The 17,628-nt window shown below is 45.6% G+C and overlaps 1 protein-coding gene across 3 annotated transcripts in view; it reads right to left on the bottom strand.

The window, feature by feature from the left end:
- The window catches only part of CLCN2 (chloride voltage-gated channel 2), a 1,173,779-nt gene that overhangs the window by 76,133 nt on the left and 1,080,018 nt on the right, over positions 1-17,628 (bottom strand). The gene's annotated exons all lie outside the window — the stretch shown is intronic.

Raw genomic sequence — 17,628 nt, 5'->3', positions numbered from 1 at the left:
AGGGAAGAAACTAGGAAAGGGCAAACAACTTTTGTTTGCTTTGGGTTTTTTGGGGAAAGGAACTTTATTTTGGCTTTTAAGGTTTTATTAGTGCAAACAATAGGTAAAGGAACACGAGGAAAGGGCAGAGTTGGGCTTTCTTCTGCTATTTTTATTAGTGGGAAGGTAACTAAATTCTGTACAAACACTAGACAGACAAAGGGGAACACGACTTTGCAAACATCAAACTGCTACAACTGTTGCTATGTCCCTCCAATTGTGAACCTGTCCAGTGTCACTCCTTCCCACAAAGCCCAGCAAAACAAAGTATTAGGGAGTGAGCCGATCCTTTAACATAGTCTGAAACAAAGAGATTCAGGCGCTCTGATTGGCTGAACAAACTCGATGATCACTCGGAGAATTGACCACAGTTTAACATGGCTCCTGATTGGAGCATGAATAAATGCATTAAACCCCGTAGTTTCATTTGGTAGTCGTCCGTGGCAAAAAAAGTGAGAAGCGAAGAATTGTGCCAAAAAGATATGAGATACAAGCAAGTTGCATTTTAGAACGTTTGTTAGGTTGTTGAGGATTAGATCTGACCCGAAAACGTATGTATGAGATTCGTACCATGCAAATCTAGCTACAAGCAATGCACACATGTAGATATGCAATTGAGATGTACTGGGAAAAGGCACAGCAATATGAACCACTTGATGTGGGAGGTTTTGGACTACTCAGGCTCTGCCTCATAGGCTTTGCATGCACAGTCTATGATGATGAGAAGGTCTTCAAAGGAGGGTCGCCCTCTGGAAGGAGCAGTTGGGCCTTCATGGCCCTGATCTTGACCGCACCTTGCCTTCATGGCGAGTAAAGCTATTCATGGTTAGGCAGGAACAGCAAGGTGCAAAATAAAAGAAGACACCTGCTGTGGAGGAAGCTTACGGTCACGCTTTAGAAGCTGACCTGGGTTCTTGGAAGGTAGGTACTGTGGCAAATCGAGGGAATTAATTCCTTCTCTCTACGGGCTCCTTTCCTTCCCCTGGTCACGGCATTGGTTGGTGGGCGCCAGGCCCACCTACCAGTGTTCTCTAGTGGTCGCACCACCAGGGAAGACTGTTTTCTTCCCGTCGCTGTTCTTCTCCTGACCGGAGCCTCTTGCTCGGTCAGAGTACCCACCTCGTAGCTTCCAGAGAGCGGTTCTTGTTTCACCTATGCCACAGCTAGCTCTGCGGTTTGGCATAGCTCCACCCCTCCAGGACATCTCTACAGAAGCTCGCCTCTATGTAGCGAAGATTCTCCGCCCTCCGTAGGAGTTGCTCCCTGCATAGGAGGTCTCTTCCAATTCACAGTTTTTACTGTGTTTAAGTATGTTATCACAATCGAAAAGGGTGTGTCCTTCGTTGACGGCGGTGTTCAGAGGAAACCCATTATTACCTGAAGTCAATAATTTGGATCCCTGGCAGTTGTAGTCAAAATATGAGAACAGTTGTTCCATGTAGGTGGACAATTTAGTAAGTTTGTGGAGGTCCTCATTGGAGTGAGAATCCTTGTACCCGAGAGGGGAGTCACTCCCATTGAGGTCCCACTTTCCCAGACCGCTAGAGAGTGTCTTGTAGAGTGGGCTCACCTACCTAGCTTCACAGGGGGAGGCAGATTTGTTACAGTTGGCAACAGCTGTGTATATATATATATATATATATATATATATAGTTCTCGGTCATCATCAAGAACATTTCTTGTGCTGGCTAAGCAGAGGGGCGTACTATCGCAGTCAGTGTGTAATGAGTTTGTTCCCTAAAAATACAGCGGTTTCTGTACACATGTTCTGAACCGTCGTTAAACATAAACATTTTTTTTAAGTATTTAACTATATTTATCTGTGACCTCCTGGATTTACATTTATAACTATGTAAGCAGTGTTTTATCCACGCTCATTTCATTTCCATTTTATTGAATTTATAAAGCGATATTACAAAATATTAGAGAGCAGACCAATTACATGACAGTGAAAAAAACTTAAACCCAGAAGGCGGGGGAACATAACAGATAGTCACTAAGTGGAAAGAAAGGACAGGAGATGAGCTTTCAGATTAGATTGCAAAATACGAAGATATGAAGAAGAGCGGACCGAAAAAGGGAGAGAATTTCAGTGTTCAGGGATTAAGAGGGCAAAAGATTGGAAACAGAGGAAGCATAAGGGGTTTGGGAACAGTGAGAAAGAGCAAATTCTGTGATCAGAGAGTTTGAAAAGGAGAATAGAATGACACTAGCAAAGAAAGGTAAGGAAGAGCCAGACCGCGAGTACATTTAAAAACAATTGAAATGAAAGGAGCTATTATTCTGGATAATATTTGCTCTCAAATAGCACCACTTAAACCTATAAAGATAAAAAGATCCAAACCTTGGTTTACTCAGAATTTAATTCCTCTGCAGAAATAGTGTAGGGCTATGGAGTGGCCAGAACCGCAGATGTGGACATTAGGGCTAAAGGTACACTGAAGAAATATAGGCAAGCGGTCTTTAGAGCTAAATCTGCATATGCACATGGAAAAATAGATGCTGTAAAACAAAAAAACACCCAAGAGAGCTTTTTTCAGTCATCTGAAGCCTTTGCCATCCAAGGAGTATTTCTTCCATTATGGAGCCTTCATTAAGACAAGTCAATCTGTTTAACACCTTTTTTAAAGGAAACATAGAAATCATTCAGGGCAATATTATGTTGAGTCTGCAATCCTCCTCTGACACAGTTTCAAATCAGGCAGGGCATTTATCTTCAGCGCAACTTGCAGCAGTGCAATGCACAGCTCCTTTTAATTTCAGCCCTGCCTCAGAGGATGAGGTTTGCTCACTAATCACCCTGCTCAAACCAACTAACAATCTCCTATTCACACTGCCAGTTTGTACTGTCAGGCAAATAGCATTGATGATCGCTCCATTCATGACAGATTTTATAAATACATCTCTTGAGCAGGGTATAGTGCCCATGGACTTTAAGAAAGCCATTGTCATGCCTCTGCCGAAAAAATCCAACTTAGAGTAATCTATGTTGCAGAATTATCGACCAATTGCAGGGCTTCCATGGCCAGGTAAATTGTTTGCGAAAGTGGTTACCAGCCAATGTCTGGGGTATGTAGAGAGGGTGTGCCTACTTGATTCCTTTTTATCTGGGTTCAGAGCTAATTTTGGAACTGAGAGAGCTTTGCTGGCAGTTTGTGTTGATTTGCTAGAGGCCGCGGACAAAGGAGCTCTCTCACTACTGGTAAAGTTGGATCTCTCTGCAGCCTTTTTACATGGTTGACCATCTGACCCTGCTTAGCCACCTGAGAGAAATGAATAACGTCTCCAAACATGCCACAACATGGTTTGATAAAAAAATTTCAGGCCGATGCCAACAGATTTAAATCAGGGTTTTCTCTCAGACTCCGTTCACCTGGTCTGTGGAGTACCACAGGGATCATCCTTATCACCCATGCTCTTTAATCTTTACCTGCGGCCATGGATGGTTATCCTGAGCAGCCATTGGATTAATTGTCACTCTTATGTCGATGACAGTCAGGTGTTAATTAAAAGGGGGAATGCTGATTATTCATTCCTCAGGGTCAAACAGTGTCCCAACTAGGTAAACCTTTGGATGTCGCAAAAACCCATGTTTTTGGGGGCTGAATTCAAATGTGCCTCTAAAGTTAAAAATCTTGGGTGTATCGGGCAGTATAACCTTGGCAGCGAAGGTCAGGTTAGTGCCAAGGTTTAGGCAGTGTTCTACTCTCTGGACTACTGCAATAGCCTTCTCGCTGGAATTCCAGCTAAGCAGCATCAGAGATTACAAAGGGCACAGAATGCCACCATAAGATTAGTTTGTCGATTGCCCAAGTCTGCCCATGTGTTGACCACCCACTGCACCCTCCACTGGTTGGCAGTGGAAGATCGAATTAACTTTAAATTGGCCTGTCTGATCTTTAAAAGCCTGAAGGGCTCCGTCCCTTTATATCTGATGGATAAACTTAGTTGATATCAATCGACTAGGATGCTAAGCTCTGGGGACCAATTGCTGTTGAAAATTCTTTGATCTTGCTGTGTTACAAAGATAGACAGAAGGTTTGCCGTTTATGGCCCTACATTGTGGAATAGTGTCCCTCGAGAAATTAGAGCCTTGGAATCTAGCCATCAGTTGCAAAGAGCCCTTAAAACATTTGTTTTTAAATAAAGGGCTAACAGAAGCTGCCCCTTTGGGGGCCTCCAATAAGTCTCCTTTTGAAATAATTGCCCCTTTTGCTATTGCTGGTTTGCTTTGAATCTTTACATATCATCTGACCCTCTACTTGATTAAGTTTGCTTGTGCCTCGTTTATAAGTGCCTCAATTTCAAATTCACATTAAGCACTGGATACACGTCTATATAACTCTGGCACTTCCCATTTCTCTATGTTTCCGTCTGTCTATTCTTTGGCAGCCTTCTAAGATGTCATCTGATAGAAGAAGGCATAAGCAGTCCCACCCATATGTTATTTGCTCATTCCACCCCCAATCCCACCTATATTTGGTCCCCAGGTGGTGACAATGCCCCACAAGCTGGAAGGGATGTGCATCAAATCCCTACCAAGACAGAGGGGGAGAAATGAGAAGGTACTTGGGGATTATTAATGATGACTGGTGAGGCGGAATGGCAACTAAAGATTGCCATGATGTTGGATGGCATGCAATGGCATAGTCATCAGCGTGAATCAAAAACTTTATGTACTCAAAGCAACAAATGCAATTGGGGCCTTTGATGAATAGCAAGGCGTCTATTCTTCACTCACAGTGGTTAAAGTGTTGCCGGCCAAGGCTATGTGAAAAACCAGAGGGTGTTTCACAACCTAATTCACGGGGATCCCGTACTAAGGTGGCCAGGGAAAGGCCATCACTTTTGGATCCTGACCCTGGGAGTGGACAAGCGAGGGAGGATCACCTGGGAAGGGGGTCCTCCCGGAGAAGCACCTGATGGGGAGACATGGTATCCCCCTTTTTCCACAGCCCATCTAACCCCTGTCCCTACCAATTTTATGGAAAACTACAGCTCCCACAATAACTCCCCACTTCATATTGACAACACTGAGCCGAGGAAGATGAGGAATGAGGACAGGAAGCTTACCTCTAGAGACTTGCACCCTTTAATGAGACCAGGTAGAGTCAGGCATGTAATCATAACTACACACACCTGCCATTTGTTAACCCTGCCTTTCAGGATAAAAGATGGCGTGCACAGGCACACTCTGAGGGAGGCTAGGTATGAAAAGGAGCAGCTCTTCCAGGGCTGACGCGAACCAGGCTATCAAAGTTGGAAGGCCAAGGGGCTGATCGGCAATTGCAGAGAATGAGAGAGAGCCAGGCAAGAATTCCATGCTTTCCAAAGGTCGTAAGCGTTCTAAGACTGAAACCGATTGAGAAGAAAGAAGATACGTTCAAAGTGCTTCCAGGCGGCCCGTTCCCACCCAGGTGAACGACAGAAGGGTAGAAGCAGAGGAAGTATTGGAAAAGGATTTGCTTGCTACATGAAAGGCGTTCAAGAAAGAAACCCAATTAACATGACCAGTGAGTTATCGAAGAAAGCAAAAGCCCGGTTTGTGTTAAAAGCAAATTAAACTGTAACAAGAGTTGAAGGTTGTGCATGTGCAGATAAAAGTTATGGAAAAGACAATTGCTGAATTGTGATGAGTTTACAAAGTAACAAAGTGGTCCTGCGACGCAGAATTGCACATTCGAAAGTCTCTTGTGAAATGTTTGAAGTTGTGATAACACGGGAAACAAAGGCAAGAAAGTAACTGCGATTCTGAATTAAAGTTGATTGGGTGAAAACCGATGTATATGAACTTTAAGTATGCCAAGAGGGCAAAGTATGAACTTTAAGCACGCCATGAGGGCAAAGTAAAGAAATAATAATTCCAAGAAAGTACAAGTATCAAGAAGCATTGATGTTGCGAGTTGATGAAGATTGTCAGTTTAAAGAGAGGTCAAAGTGGTCATGCAGAGGTCTATGTAAAATCCTTGCTGTTTCGAAGTTCTTTGACAGTGAAAAGTTGTATGAAACGTAACTTGGGGAAGGGACCCGCACAAAGAGAGAAAAGAGGGTTTAAGCCCAGCGGAGGGAGACCCATGTGAGATTACAAAATTGTGAAAAGAAAGACAGGCTCGCAACCGGCAGAGGGAAGCCTGTGCTCAACTGTGGTAAAGTAAAAGTCAAGTGAGGAAAGAAAGACAGGCTTGAGCCGGCGGAGGGAACCTTGTGTTGAATTGTGGTAAAGTAAACGTCAAGAGTTGAATTGTGCATTTGTGGCAAGTGGGCAAAGCCTAAAGAACTTGTTGAACTGTCAAAATCTTGAAGCTCAAACCTGAACTGTTGAATTGTACCAGTAAGCAAAAGTGTGCCAGATTGATAGAACTGTGCCGCCATCCACCTATCCTTTTAAGAAACTCTTGAGACCCTGTGCTTCTGAACGTGGGGAAGGGAGTTGTTACCCAAGTCATTCTGATATTTCTTTTAAGACACTATTTTTCCTTTTTATATCACTTTTACACATTTGTCATTTGAGAAATTATAGGCCTTTTTATTTTGACAAGACTGACTTGGACTTGTTTGTTATTGTAATGGTCGAGACTACTCACATTCTATAATTAGGGCCAGTTAGGAAACCTTCCAACCGTATGAAATATAAAATAAAGGTTTTTGAAACATGCATCTATTGTGTCTGCTGTTGATACCATACCTTCCTTACAGCGGGCACAACTGTTTTATATTTGTGGAAGTCTGGACATACGGCAGTCTGAGCTGGTTAAATAAAAAGCGAGGTCCAATCTATTGGAGGATAAAGGGATTGGTATAAACTAGCGCTTTGAAGGCGTTCAATGCTGAACATGGCTTATACTCCTGGGGATTAAAGGCAAGGACCAAAGCGCTTAGGTTTAATAGCAAGACAGTGCTGTCTAAGGAAGGGTCCATTTATGCCTTGCTTAAAAGGGAATGTTAATACTGACAAGTCTGTATTAAAGAGGCAGTGCGCCAAATGATGTCTCCCGGACTGTGCGTGTGCGATCTAGTAGACCACCCAGGTGCACCCCCTTACTAAAATGGAAACAGTCTCAATTCTGATGGAAATAGAGTGGATCGTGATCGGGGTCAGAGTCACAATGCAAAATAAGCCGGATGGCAAAGCGAGAGACAGCCGATCATGGCAGAATATCTGTCTCGATCTACGATTGGTCCATATACTTTGTTTTCGTCTTAATCAGCTGCGCACATTTGAGGGAGTGGATGCCCATGTGAATATTCCAGGCCAATTAAGGCCCTCCAGTGTTTCCAAATCAGATGTGGATGAAACATTGAATTATCTTCTCTTGATTGGACCAAACCAGATACACTTTGAGTAAAGGCGTTCACACGGTTTCTTCGGGGAGTTCAGAATCTGAAAACCAAAGGATTTTGGGCAAATGCTGAAGGAAGGAAAGGACAATGGCTTGATTTGAACATTATCATGACATAAGGCAGTGTCATGGTTTTAGTTCTATTTTATGCGCGTTTGAATTTTCTTTAGTTTCTTTGACTCTTTTTCATCAGCATTTAAACAGTATTGAAGGTTTTTATAGCCGTAAAACACTAATAAAAATAAATAAACTGATTAGCATGAATACCTGTGAAAATAACCGTTGGGCAAGCATTTGCCATTCTGTGGCCGAGCGACTGATGGGCCACAGAATGACAGCGTTCTGTGGCACAGACGGTGGGGCTGATAATGCTACAGCGGAGTAGCCATCCTGTCACAGAGTAGCATAGGCATATGTGAGTTCCAGGGTTGTCCAACTCTAGGCCTCGAAGGCCGGAAAACTGACGGGGTTTCAGGATATCCCTCATTAATATTCATGAGCAAAAAATGTGCTAGAATCATTGTATGCAAATTTATCTCATGAATATTAAAGAGGGGTGTCCTGAAAACCCTACATGGATCCAGCCCTCGAAGCTTGGAGTTGGACAACCCTGCAAAATGCTACCACTCGCTACGTTGTTCCTGTGCACAATCATTTCGATGTGCATTGAAATGGTGCAGGCATTCCCACTGCCATATTTTCCAAACATGGAATTATGATTTCCATATGTTTTTGGCATATAGACTATGATGGAAATGATTCACATTGAGCAACAGTTGTGGTTGATACGCACACACACAATACCTTTTTCTGCAGCGGGTAATGCTCTTTGATCACAGCACTGGTAGATTGTAAAGGATCGATTTGCTTCAGGCGCTCTCCATCCGAGGCGGCATGAATACCAGAATGCACACACGCATCTTAAAGTAACTCTTAGAATTTCCCATACCTGGACTTCAGTCCCTGAGGGTGTTCCAACCACAAAGTGCATTGAGCCATACAAATGGGGAAATGGCGCGATATAAATGACGATACAGTACGTTTCCTTGCGCAATAACAAATCTCTCAAATGCACATTTAGCTGCATAGTTAAAGAACTTTCCAGCAATTCCAGGTGAGCGGCTGCGGAGATCCTCAGCATCCCCCTGTTTTTATTTGCATTGTTATAAGGTGGCCAGGCCACTCAAAACATATACTCCTGGCTGTAGGCCAGCCAGCCTATCCGATTTTCTCCCAGTCTCTACCACCGCCTCAATCTATAGTTCCCTCCAAGGATACAGTTTCTTTACACTTTCATCAATCGTTTAGCTGGTCTCTGCCTCAACCCTTGGACTCCCCGCCGACCTCTGGTCACCACCTCAATCTCTTGGTCCCAATTCCAGTCTCTTGCATCCAATCAAAGCCTCTTGACGCTGCCCCTATCCCTTGGTTGCCATGCCATTCTCTTCCTTGGGACCCGGCTCTAGTTCTCAACATGGCTTTTCCAGAGAAGCCTTGCTTGCTACACCACTGCACTTCCCTCCCTGGCTCTGCTACCATCGCCACAGCCTCCATTCTCCCTGTATGATGCCCTATTCCAACTCAGCACCCTGTAACCCACCCAGATGTCACCCCAGAATGGCATCCTCAATATTCCACAAAGCCCATATCAGCAGACTCATGAGACAAAAGGGATAAGGTTTATACGCTTTTTATGTTCTTGCCAGAATAGGCCCATTTGGCCTGGGAATATGCTAAAATGAATAAGAAAGTTCCCACTATATGTAGAAAGGTGTGCGAACCCCTCTACCGAGGAAAACAGTTCAAATAACCTGTTTCATGGGGTGTAGCCCACACATAACCACGTTTTAGATCACTGTACCCTTCACAGAGAAACCTATTTGCATATCACTCTGGTCCCACCCACCTTGGCAGTCCAGCACCGATATGCTAGGCAATTCTCCTCTGAGCAAGAGTACCATCAGCAACCACGGACCCGGGTTTCACCCTTGTCCGGCTTAATCATGGAGGTGAAGTTGAGCCGCTCTTCGACACAGTGAGCAAGGGGGGCATGTCTGGATTACCCTAGTTTACTTAGGGTGAAACCCCACGTTTTACAAACTAAGCAAGGGTGTGCGAGCCTCCTCTAGAGTGAGAACAAATAAGGTGCAATTAACCTGTTCCATGGAATTTCTTCCACTCAGGAGGGTCTACACCCATGCTTTAGCAAACTGCACCCTTCGCAGAGGAGAGAAATTCGCATTTGCATATCAGTCTGGCCCCACCCACTTGTACAGTCCAGCACTGAAATGTGGGGCAATTCTCCTCTGAACAAGACCTTCAGCCACCCCAGACACGTGTTCCGGCCTTGTTGGCCCAAATCACTGAAGGGAAGCTGAGCCTCTCAGACACAGTGAGCAAGGAGTCCACATCTGGATTACCCTAGGTTACTTAGCGTAACACCCCATGTTTTACAAAATGTACAGAGATGTGGGAGCCCCTCTACCGAGGACGAACACAGTTCAAATAACCTGTTCTATGGGGTTTCCACTTTAGAGATAAATTTCATAGGAAATTCTACCCAGAATAGGCACCCTGGATCTCCCTCCAGATCAAGCGTGGGAGATGACGGCAAGTATAATTCTAGTCTTCCACAGGTGCAAGTGCTTAGGGATCAAGCGCGCAGCACCCAGCCACTTATTTCTCAAACACAGTGTCAAAGACACAGTGCTAGCTGGTTCTGGCATCTCAAATCGAGTCTTAAGGATGCAGGGCCGAGCTGCTTCATGGTTCTCAAGGACCAACTGAAGGATATAGCGCTTAGTTGCTTCTTGGCACTGAAACATAGATTCAGGGGTATAGCGCCTGGCCGCTACCTATAATCCACTCAGAAGAGAGCTCCTGAGGTCCTCCCTAACCAAAGGTTTCCAGTCTCCAGGATATAGCACCCAACTCGCTGCATAAGGGATATGGCGCCTCATTACGCGTTTGGAGGTAGCCATGGTGCTATTAGCGCCATTGGTTACTCCAAAATCGTGTCTGGGTTCTTTGAATGAGGAATTACTGGGTCATTCCAACCTTGGAGGACCCGGTAATTCCTCATTCACAAAACCATTCCCCATTCCCATTCAAGCCCCCATAGAGAACAATGGGAATGGGGATGGGGATGGAGCTAATAACGGGCCCGTAGCACCTTGGTCCCCTTGCGGGACCGGCAAAGGACGTCTGGTCTGACCAGACATTCTATGCGGGTCCCGCGAGGGAACCTCGTAATAGGGCGGAATGGGTTTACCGGCACTATTACCAGTGCTGGTAAACCCATTCCGCCCACCTCGTAATGATGCCCATGGTCTTCTCATCACTCCATGAGAAATATTTAAATAAAATGAGAAAAAAATGATATTGTATGAAAATCTGACAGTTCATACAATAAATATTTAGAAAAACGAAAATGTTCATAGGATTAATGAGAATGATCATCAGCTGGAAACCAATAATTCACAATCACTATATTCAATTGGGACCACCATTGTCCTATAAAAAGGTACAGTAGCACTCTTGCAGCGTAAGGGATATAGTACTCTTCTCACCCTGCAAGGGATAAAGTACCCCTCTGACCCTGCAAGGGATGTGGTGCCTCTCCCACTTTGTGAGCCATATAACGCCCCTCCCAGTTTGGAAGGAATACAACTCCCCTCTCAGGAGGAAAAGAGTATCACACAAACTCTACAGCAGTTGCATATAAAATGGCCTCAACATATCCTCCAGGCAGGTATCAGCCTTCAAAGCCCAAAGCTAAATGATATAGGCCAGAGGCATGTGAAGGCTGCTGGTGACCTGTTATTGCAGGATAGTCCTTTCGCCGGTGCACCTGCTGTAACAAACGTCCTTCCACCTCTCCTCAGGCTTGCTGCTCTCCCATTCGGCCTCACTCTTTCCCCGTCATAGGCCTTTCACTTTTGGTTGTTCTCTGTGGCCCTCTGGCATTGGTAAGTCCCTTTGCTTCAATGTCTCCGTCTTTTCAATTGCATGGCACTGCTATGCAGAATTTCTCCTGGACTGCACTCTAGTTGCTAATAGCACCATGGCTACCTCAAAACTCGTAATGAGGCCCTTTGTGTTATTGCTCCTCTAAGAAATAGGAAGGGCCATGGAGCGAGAGGCGAACCAGGTGGCTCACATCCTGTACCACCTCTGGGTAGTTCTTGGCCATGTTCGGCTAGCCTTCGTGGGCTATCAAGCTCCTTCCTTGGCTTGTGACGGAGACGCAAGGTCTTTCATCCATGGTCTTCCATATCTTGTCTCTAACCTTCCAAATCTTTCATTCTTCCTGATCCAGTTTGCAATTTATGTTCCCCTTCTCTATTTCTGGCCTATTTCTTGTCCCTTTTTATACCATCTATGACTTATCTCTTTTTCTTTTCTTCTGTTGGTCTCTCTCAGCTTCTTATTTGTTTTATTTCCCAAGATCTCTTTACCTCCATTGCTGGCCAAACATTGACCTTCTGACTCTCATACTGTGTCCCCTTCTCCTCCTGGAGGAACCTGCATATGCCTGGCTATTCCCACCGTATAATAGTAGTACCCAGGTGGTGCTATGAGAAATTTGCGAAATGAACACAAGAGCGCTGTTCATTACACAGAACTAGAAGTTGTCCATTGTGTATCAAAGCGAACTGAGGCTCCCCAACAGCCACATGGGCTCCCATTCCTGCCACAGAGCCAAGAAGTTCTCAAACATGCCTCAAAGTAGAACCAGGCAATCCACCAGCTCTACCAATGGCTACTTAGCCAAGACACCCACCATTCTGCCCACACTGAAGAAGCTTATCCCAACATTCCATGAGAGTCTCTCCTGGCACAGAGAACCACGGTGGGGGCAGAACCAAGCGCTCCCCATCATGCACCACATTCTCCCACCAGCTCATAAAATCCACAGACACGCAACTTGCGTATTTTGCACAAGGGCATACCGTTCTCCGACTACGACAATCCACATTTTCAAACCAACCAATTGCTCTATATCCTACTCCAGACCATACAGCAAGGACCACTAAAAACCTACTGGCTACAGCATACTTGCCAGCATGACCCATTGGGTTAAGGTAAGTCTTCCCCACTGGGCTGCCACTTTAAAGTCTTGACTAGCATTTTAAACTGCCTGCAACTCGTTAGTGCCTTTGAAGCATTCTGCTAATAACGTTTGTTGTACTGCATGTGACTGTTGCTATTTGTCATTTTATTGAATCGGACGCTGCACTCTCGGCTTAGTCCTCTTTTTACTTCCTGAAGTGGGCGGTCCTCTACCTCACTTCCCGATCCCCTACGGTCTGTTAAATGTGCTGTGGGATTCCCTCGCGCAGTGGTCGGGCGCAGCGGGCACACGGTCAGTGCACCGAAGGCGCACTAAAGGCAAGCCCGTCCATGTCCGTCCATGCCAGGGGCGTGCTAGGAGGACACCCGGATCATCTAGACCGCCATGTACTTATTTTCTTGGCGCCATCTGAAACAATTTGGGCCCCTGGCTTTCTTAAAAGTCATACTGTACCTGCCACGCCTAATATCAATAGTAAACAAAGTGCTGCCCTCACTCCTAGCATATCCCTGCTTCATGGTGGCCGGCTAAATATACGCTCTTTGGTCGTACATACTTCCGATTGTTATGATTATATAACTACGAGTCAGCGAGACCTAGTGTTTCTTACTGAGACCTGGCTCATAGGCTCGTCCGGCCCTTCAATTGTGCAAGCCCTCCCAAACAACTATAGCTTTGCTCATGTTGACCGCCCTTCTATACATCTGGGCGGTGGTGTGGGAATTATATATAAAGATTCCTTTAAAGTCTCCTATCTAGTACCAGCACATTCACTGAAGATGACATGTCTTCTTGCCACCATATCCATATCGGCTATGACGACACTTACTGTTCTGCTGATATATCGCCCTCTGGGGTTGATGCTACATTTTATACTGACTTTCCTGACCTGGTATCGGCTCTCCAAGTTAACCATCCTAATCCATGGGTTTTAGGGGACTTCAATTTGCCTGCCAACTTCTCTTCTGCTAGACAGGCTGAACACTTTCTCTCTTTAATCATGGATCTTAATCTTCCTTTATTAATTCACGAGTCCACTCATCAGTTGGGCAATACACTTGATTTCATCTGTGCGCCCAAGTCACTCATCGCTATCACTTCCTCCCGCCCTGCGCTCTGGTCTGACCACTTTTTGATCCTTCACTGCTGTTCTTCCAGGCCCCACCTGGCGCCCCCTCAAGCTGCCCACGTTGAAAAGGAACTGGCGTAAGGTGGATTTTCCCACACTATCTGCTTCTCTTCTTTCCCACTGCGCCCTCCAGAACTCTTGTATCTTGCAGACTTTGAGCACGTCCTTTCTAGCTGTAGCTGACCTGCTAGCGCCGGCCAAGCTCGGCAAAGAAAGAGTCCATGTGTCCGAATCTTGGTTTTTGGATGAGCTCACAGCACTAAAACTTAGCTGTCATCAGGCTGAATGATATGGCGTGATATGATATGGCGTTTATAACGCGCCTATACACAGGCGCGACAAGGCAAGGGGGGGCAAAGGGAGGACAGACAACGATCCTACTAGGCCAGGTGTCATTCAGATCGCGCAAGTGCATGGGAAGGGGGGGAAGGAGAAGTGCATGGGGGGAAGGGATAGGGGAAAGTGCAGTACATTGGAAAGCGGAATAAGATAAATAAGACAAATAAAACAGCCAGCTAGTGGCAAGTGCAAGGAAGTGCAGACATAAGTGCTGGTAGGGGGACTGAAGGGATACAGAAAAATGGTCCCCAATTGCAGGGGTTGCCAGGGAGGCAGTGCAGGTGGGCAATTGACGGGGCCTGGGCCAGAAATCTGAAAGGGAGGCCAGGTAACCATGTACATGAACAGTCAGTTATACGAATGATACTAGAGCAGTTTTTTGATGCACACTAACAACTTACCAAAAAGCAATTTTAGCCGCAAAAAAAAATCTATTTTGGCGTTAAGATTGAGGATGCTGTCAATAAGCCTAAGGCGCTTTTTGAGTTAGTGCAGTCTCTCTCGACTCCAACCAAGTCAGGGCCTTTGATCGAGCCCTCTCAAGCTCTGTGCGACTCTCTTTCCTCCTTTTTCCATTCCAAAATTGCAGCCATATGCGAAGACATCAAAGCTAACTTGGATGCCAGTGCTAATAAGCAATCTCTCCCTGATCTTCCTGTTTCTGGTGTGTCATGGACCTCTTTTCATGAGGTCTCTGAGCAGAATGCTCTGAAAGCTATCCATGGCCTTAAATCGGCCTCTCCAGCTGATGCCATTCCGCTTGTCGCGCTCAAAGCCATCTCTACTGATATCATTACTGAGATTACAACGGCTATTAATGTATCTTTTCAAGAGGGGCTGATACCAAGGCCCCTGAAACATGCTCGCTGCCTTCCACTTCTGAAGAATCCCTCTCTGGACCCTGCCGTCCTGGCTAACTTTCGACCCATATCCCTTCTTCCGTCTCTAATAAAAACTCTGGAGGCGTTGGTCTCTCCCCTCTTGTCATCCTTCATGGAATCCTTAGGCTATTTTGATACATTCCAGTCGGGATTTCGCCCGGGAGAGGCACTGAATCAGTCCTCAAATCAGTTTTGGATGACCTTACCGACCTAGTTGATCAGGGCGGTGTGGGAGCCTTGCTCTTACTTGACCGCTCAGCTGCATTCAACCAAGTTGATCATTCCATACTGATATCCTGTTTGTCGGACGCTGGCTTGGGGGGGGTCAGGTGCAGAGCTGGTTCGCAGATTTTTTTACCTCAATCTGTTTTCCTGCCTCCCTTCTGCTCAGAGTCTTTCACACTGTGCTGTGGAGTGACACAAGGGTCTGCTCTATCCCTATTCTTTTGAATATTTACATCTGTCCTCTTCTTCTTCTCATTCTATTCACAGTTTTCGGTTCTACTCATACGCAGATGACAAACAGATCCTGGTACGCCCGGATCTTACCCGTCCTGACACTGCGGCCCGGTTCAGGAACTGCCTTAAAGAGCCTTGAAGGCAACCCACTCGCTCAAGCTCAATGGCAGTAAAACAGAGGTTGTGGTGGTCGGGACAAACAGCCCCCTCAACTACTGCACCCCAGATTTCTGGCCCAGCTCTCTTGGCCCATTTCCCTTACCTTCTCTCACTGTGAGAAATCTGGGGGTTAATTTCTCATCTTCACTGATGATGACTGAGCAGGTGGGCGCAGTCTATAAAGCCGTCCACTTCAAACTGCAGACTTTTAGGAAGGTTCTTCCCTTCATTCCTGGTCATCTTCATGCCCCGGTGGTAGGTGCGCTGGTTCTTAGTACAATGGATTACTAACTCATTGTACTACGGCCAACCACACTATCTACTCAATCGTATCCAAATGCTACAAAACACAGCAGCTCGAGCAATACTGCGCCCTCCATCATGCTCTCATAATGCCCCACTTCTGAAACAACTGCACTGGCTCCCTATTGAACAACGGATCTTATTTAAATCCATGTGCTTGGTTAACCCTGCCTTTTATAAGGTGGGAGCGAAGTACCTGCAAGAGAAATGTGTTCACTATGTGCCTGCTCGCTCCTTGCACTCACAGACTGCGCTACTACTTCTGGTTCCTCGCTTTAAATGTGCCCGAATTGGCAGCCGTGCCTTTTCGGTGGCAGCAGCCAAAGCATGGAACCAACTTCCTTTGGCTCTTCGTGCTACTGCTAACCATCTGGTCTTCAGACGTGCTCTGAAGACTCTTCTCTTCTAAACATCTTGCCTCACTCTTGTTACCCTCCAGCGCCAAGATGCCTCTGGCGTATGTTGCGCTTTATAAATCCATATAACATAACATCATAACATTCCAATCTTTTAAGTGCTCATCAAGTCCTGTTCTTTTTTTATGCATTCTGGGACTTGTAGTTCCACCTTTCCCATTGGAAAACTCAGACTACACATCCTAGAATGCAAAGAAAAAAACAGAACTGGATTAGAACCTATAGATTATAACAGGTCATGTCGGCAAGTATGTATTACTATACATTCCTATTCTGACCACTGCAGGCTCAGGAATTCCAGTTCCTGCCACAGACCGCTGAACATTATAGCCCAGTGGAATCCACTCTAGGTGACTGATTTATTAATTCCTCAAACCATTCAGTATTGGGTCTTGGTTCGTGTCCCGCTGACTACTATGAATGCGACCGGGAATGCTGATGTGTGCAGAGTGAATGCTGGCTCCGAGAATGTCCATGTCAGCAAGACATCCTTTGGAGGGCACCTTCCCGGAGTAGTCAGACATGTTCCCTTCAATTTGCAGGTGCTGAAATTCGTGTGGCAGATTTTGGTGGGAAAAATCAGATTTCCACTTTGCAAGTGAGCAAATCCGCTGGAACGTTTTTTTTAAATTGTCATCCTTGTGCAGTTAATGAGGGATTTCGTTTCGGCTGCCGTTTCTAGGGAATGCGCATGCTACACAGGCCTCAACAAGGAGATGACGTGCACGCGATCATTTTTAGCATTGGAGCATTTATGAAAGGGAGGCCTGATTAGCAGAGCTCACTTTCAGAGACGGAATTACAAGCATCATTTTGGATTAGAAAAAACAAAGCTCCGGCTAGTGTTCCCTCGTCGCAGGTGGCATTCTGCCACAATACCTCTCCGTCATTTCTTTTCACCCGAGCTTTAAGCCACTTTCCCTTTACGTCAGTGCTCTAGTCCACTTTCCTTATCTTTCAACCGCCATCTGTTCTTACCCCAAGATAACTCTAACCACCTCTGATCTTCAAACCTCACACACTAACCAAATGCCACATCTCACACAGAACCTGAACAGCCAAACAACATAGGTCAACACCGCAACCAACGCATTGCAAGCCACATGCCTCCCGAAACACCACCCAAAACCAACACGGGTTCTCCTGCAGAAGTCTCAAGAAACATATCCACCGCACGCGTCCAGTTCCTTCAGATCTGCCAATCAACACAGCTGTGAATGAATCATTATTTCACACTCGGCTCCTCCCAAAGCACAACCTCTACCACCATTGTTTTCTGACAGATCATGAAAAAAGCATAAGGTCAGCTGCTTAAGGACACACATTACAATGTAACATATTGCATATCCTACAGAGAACACAATCCGCCACCATTAACTGTGCCTGTGGCCTTTGTAAACAAGACCCTGTGACCCCCATCATCTCATGCCTTCCACCAAATTCCAGGGCACATAAATCAGACTCAAAGTATGTTGCCATGATGGCAAAG

This window comes from Ambystoma mexicanum, chromosome 10, assembly GCF_040938575.1.
Source record: "Ambystoma mexicanum isolate Mex_15411 chromosome 10, UKY_AmexF1_1, whole genome shotgun sequence".
In the NCBI taxonomy this organism is placed as follows: Eukaryota; Metazoa; Chordata; class Amphibia; order Caudata; family Ambystomatidae; genus Ambystoma; species Ambystoma mexicanum.
This window is presented reverse-complemented; position numbering and strand designations above follow the sequence as displayed.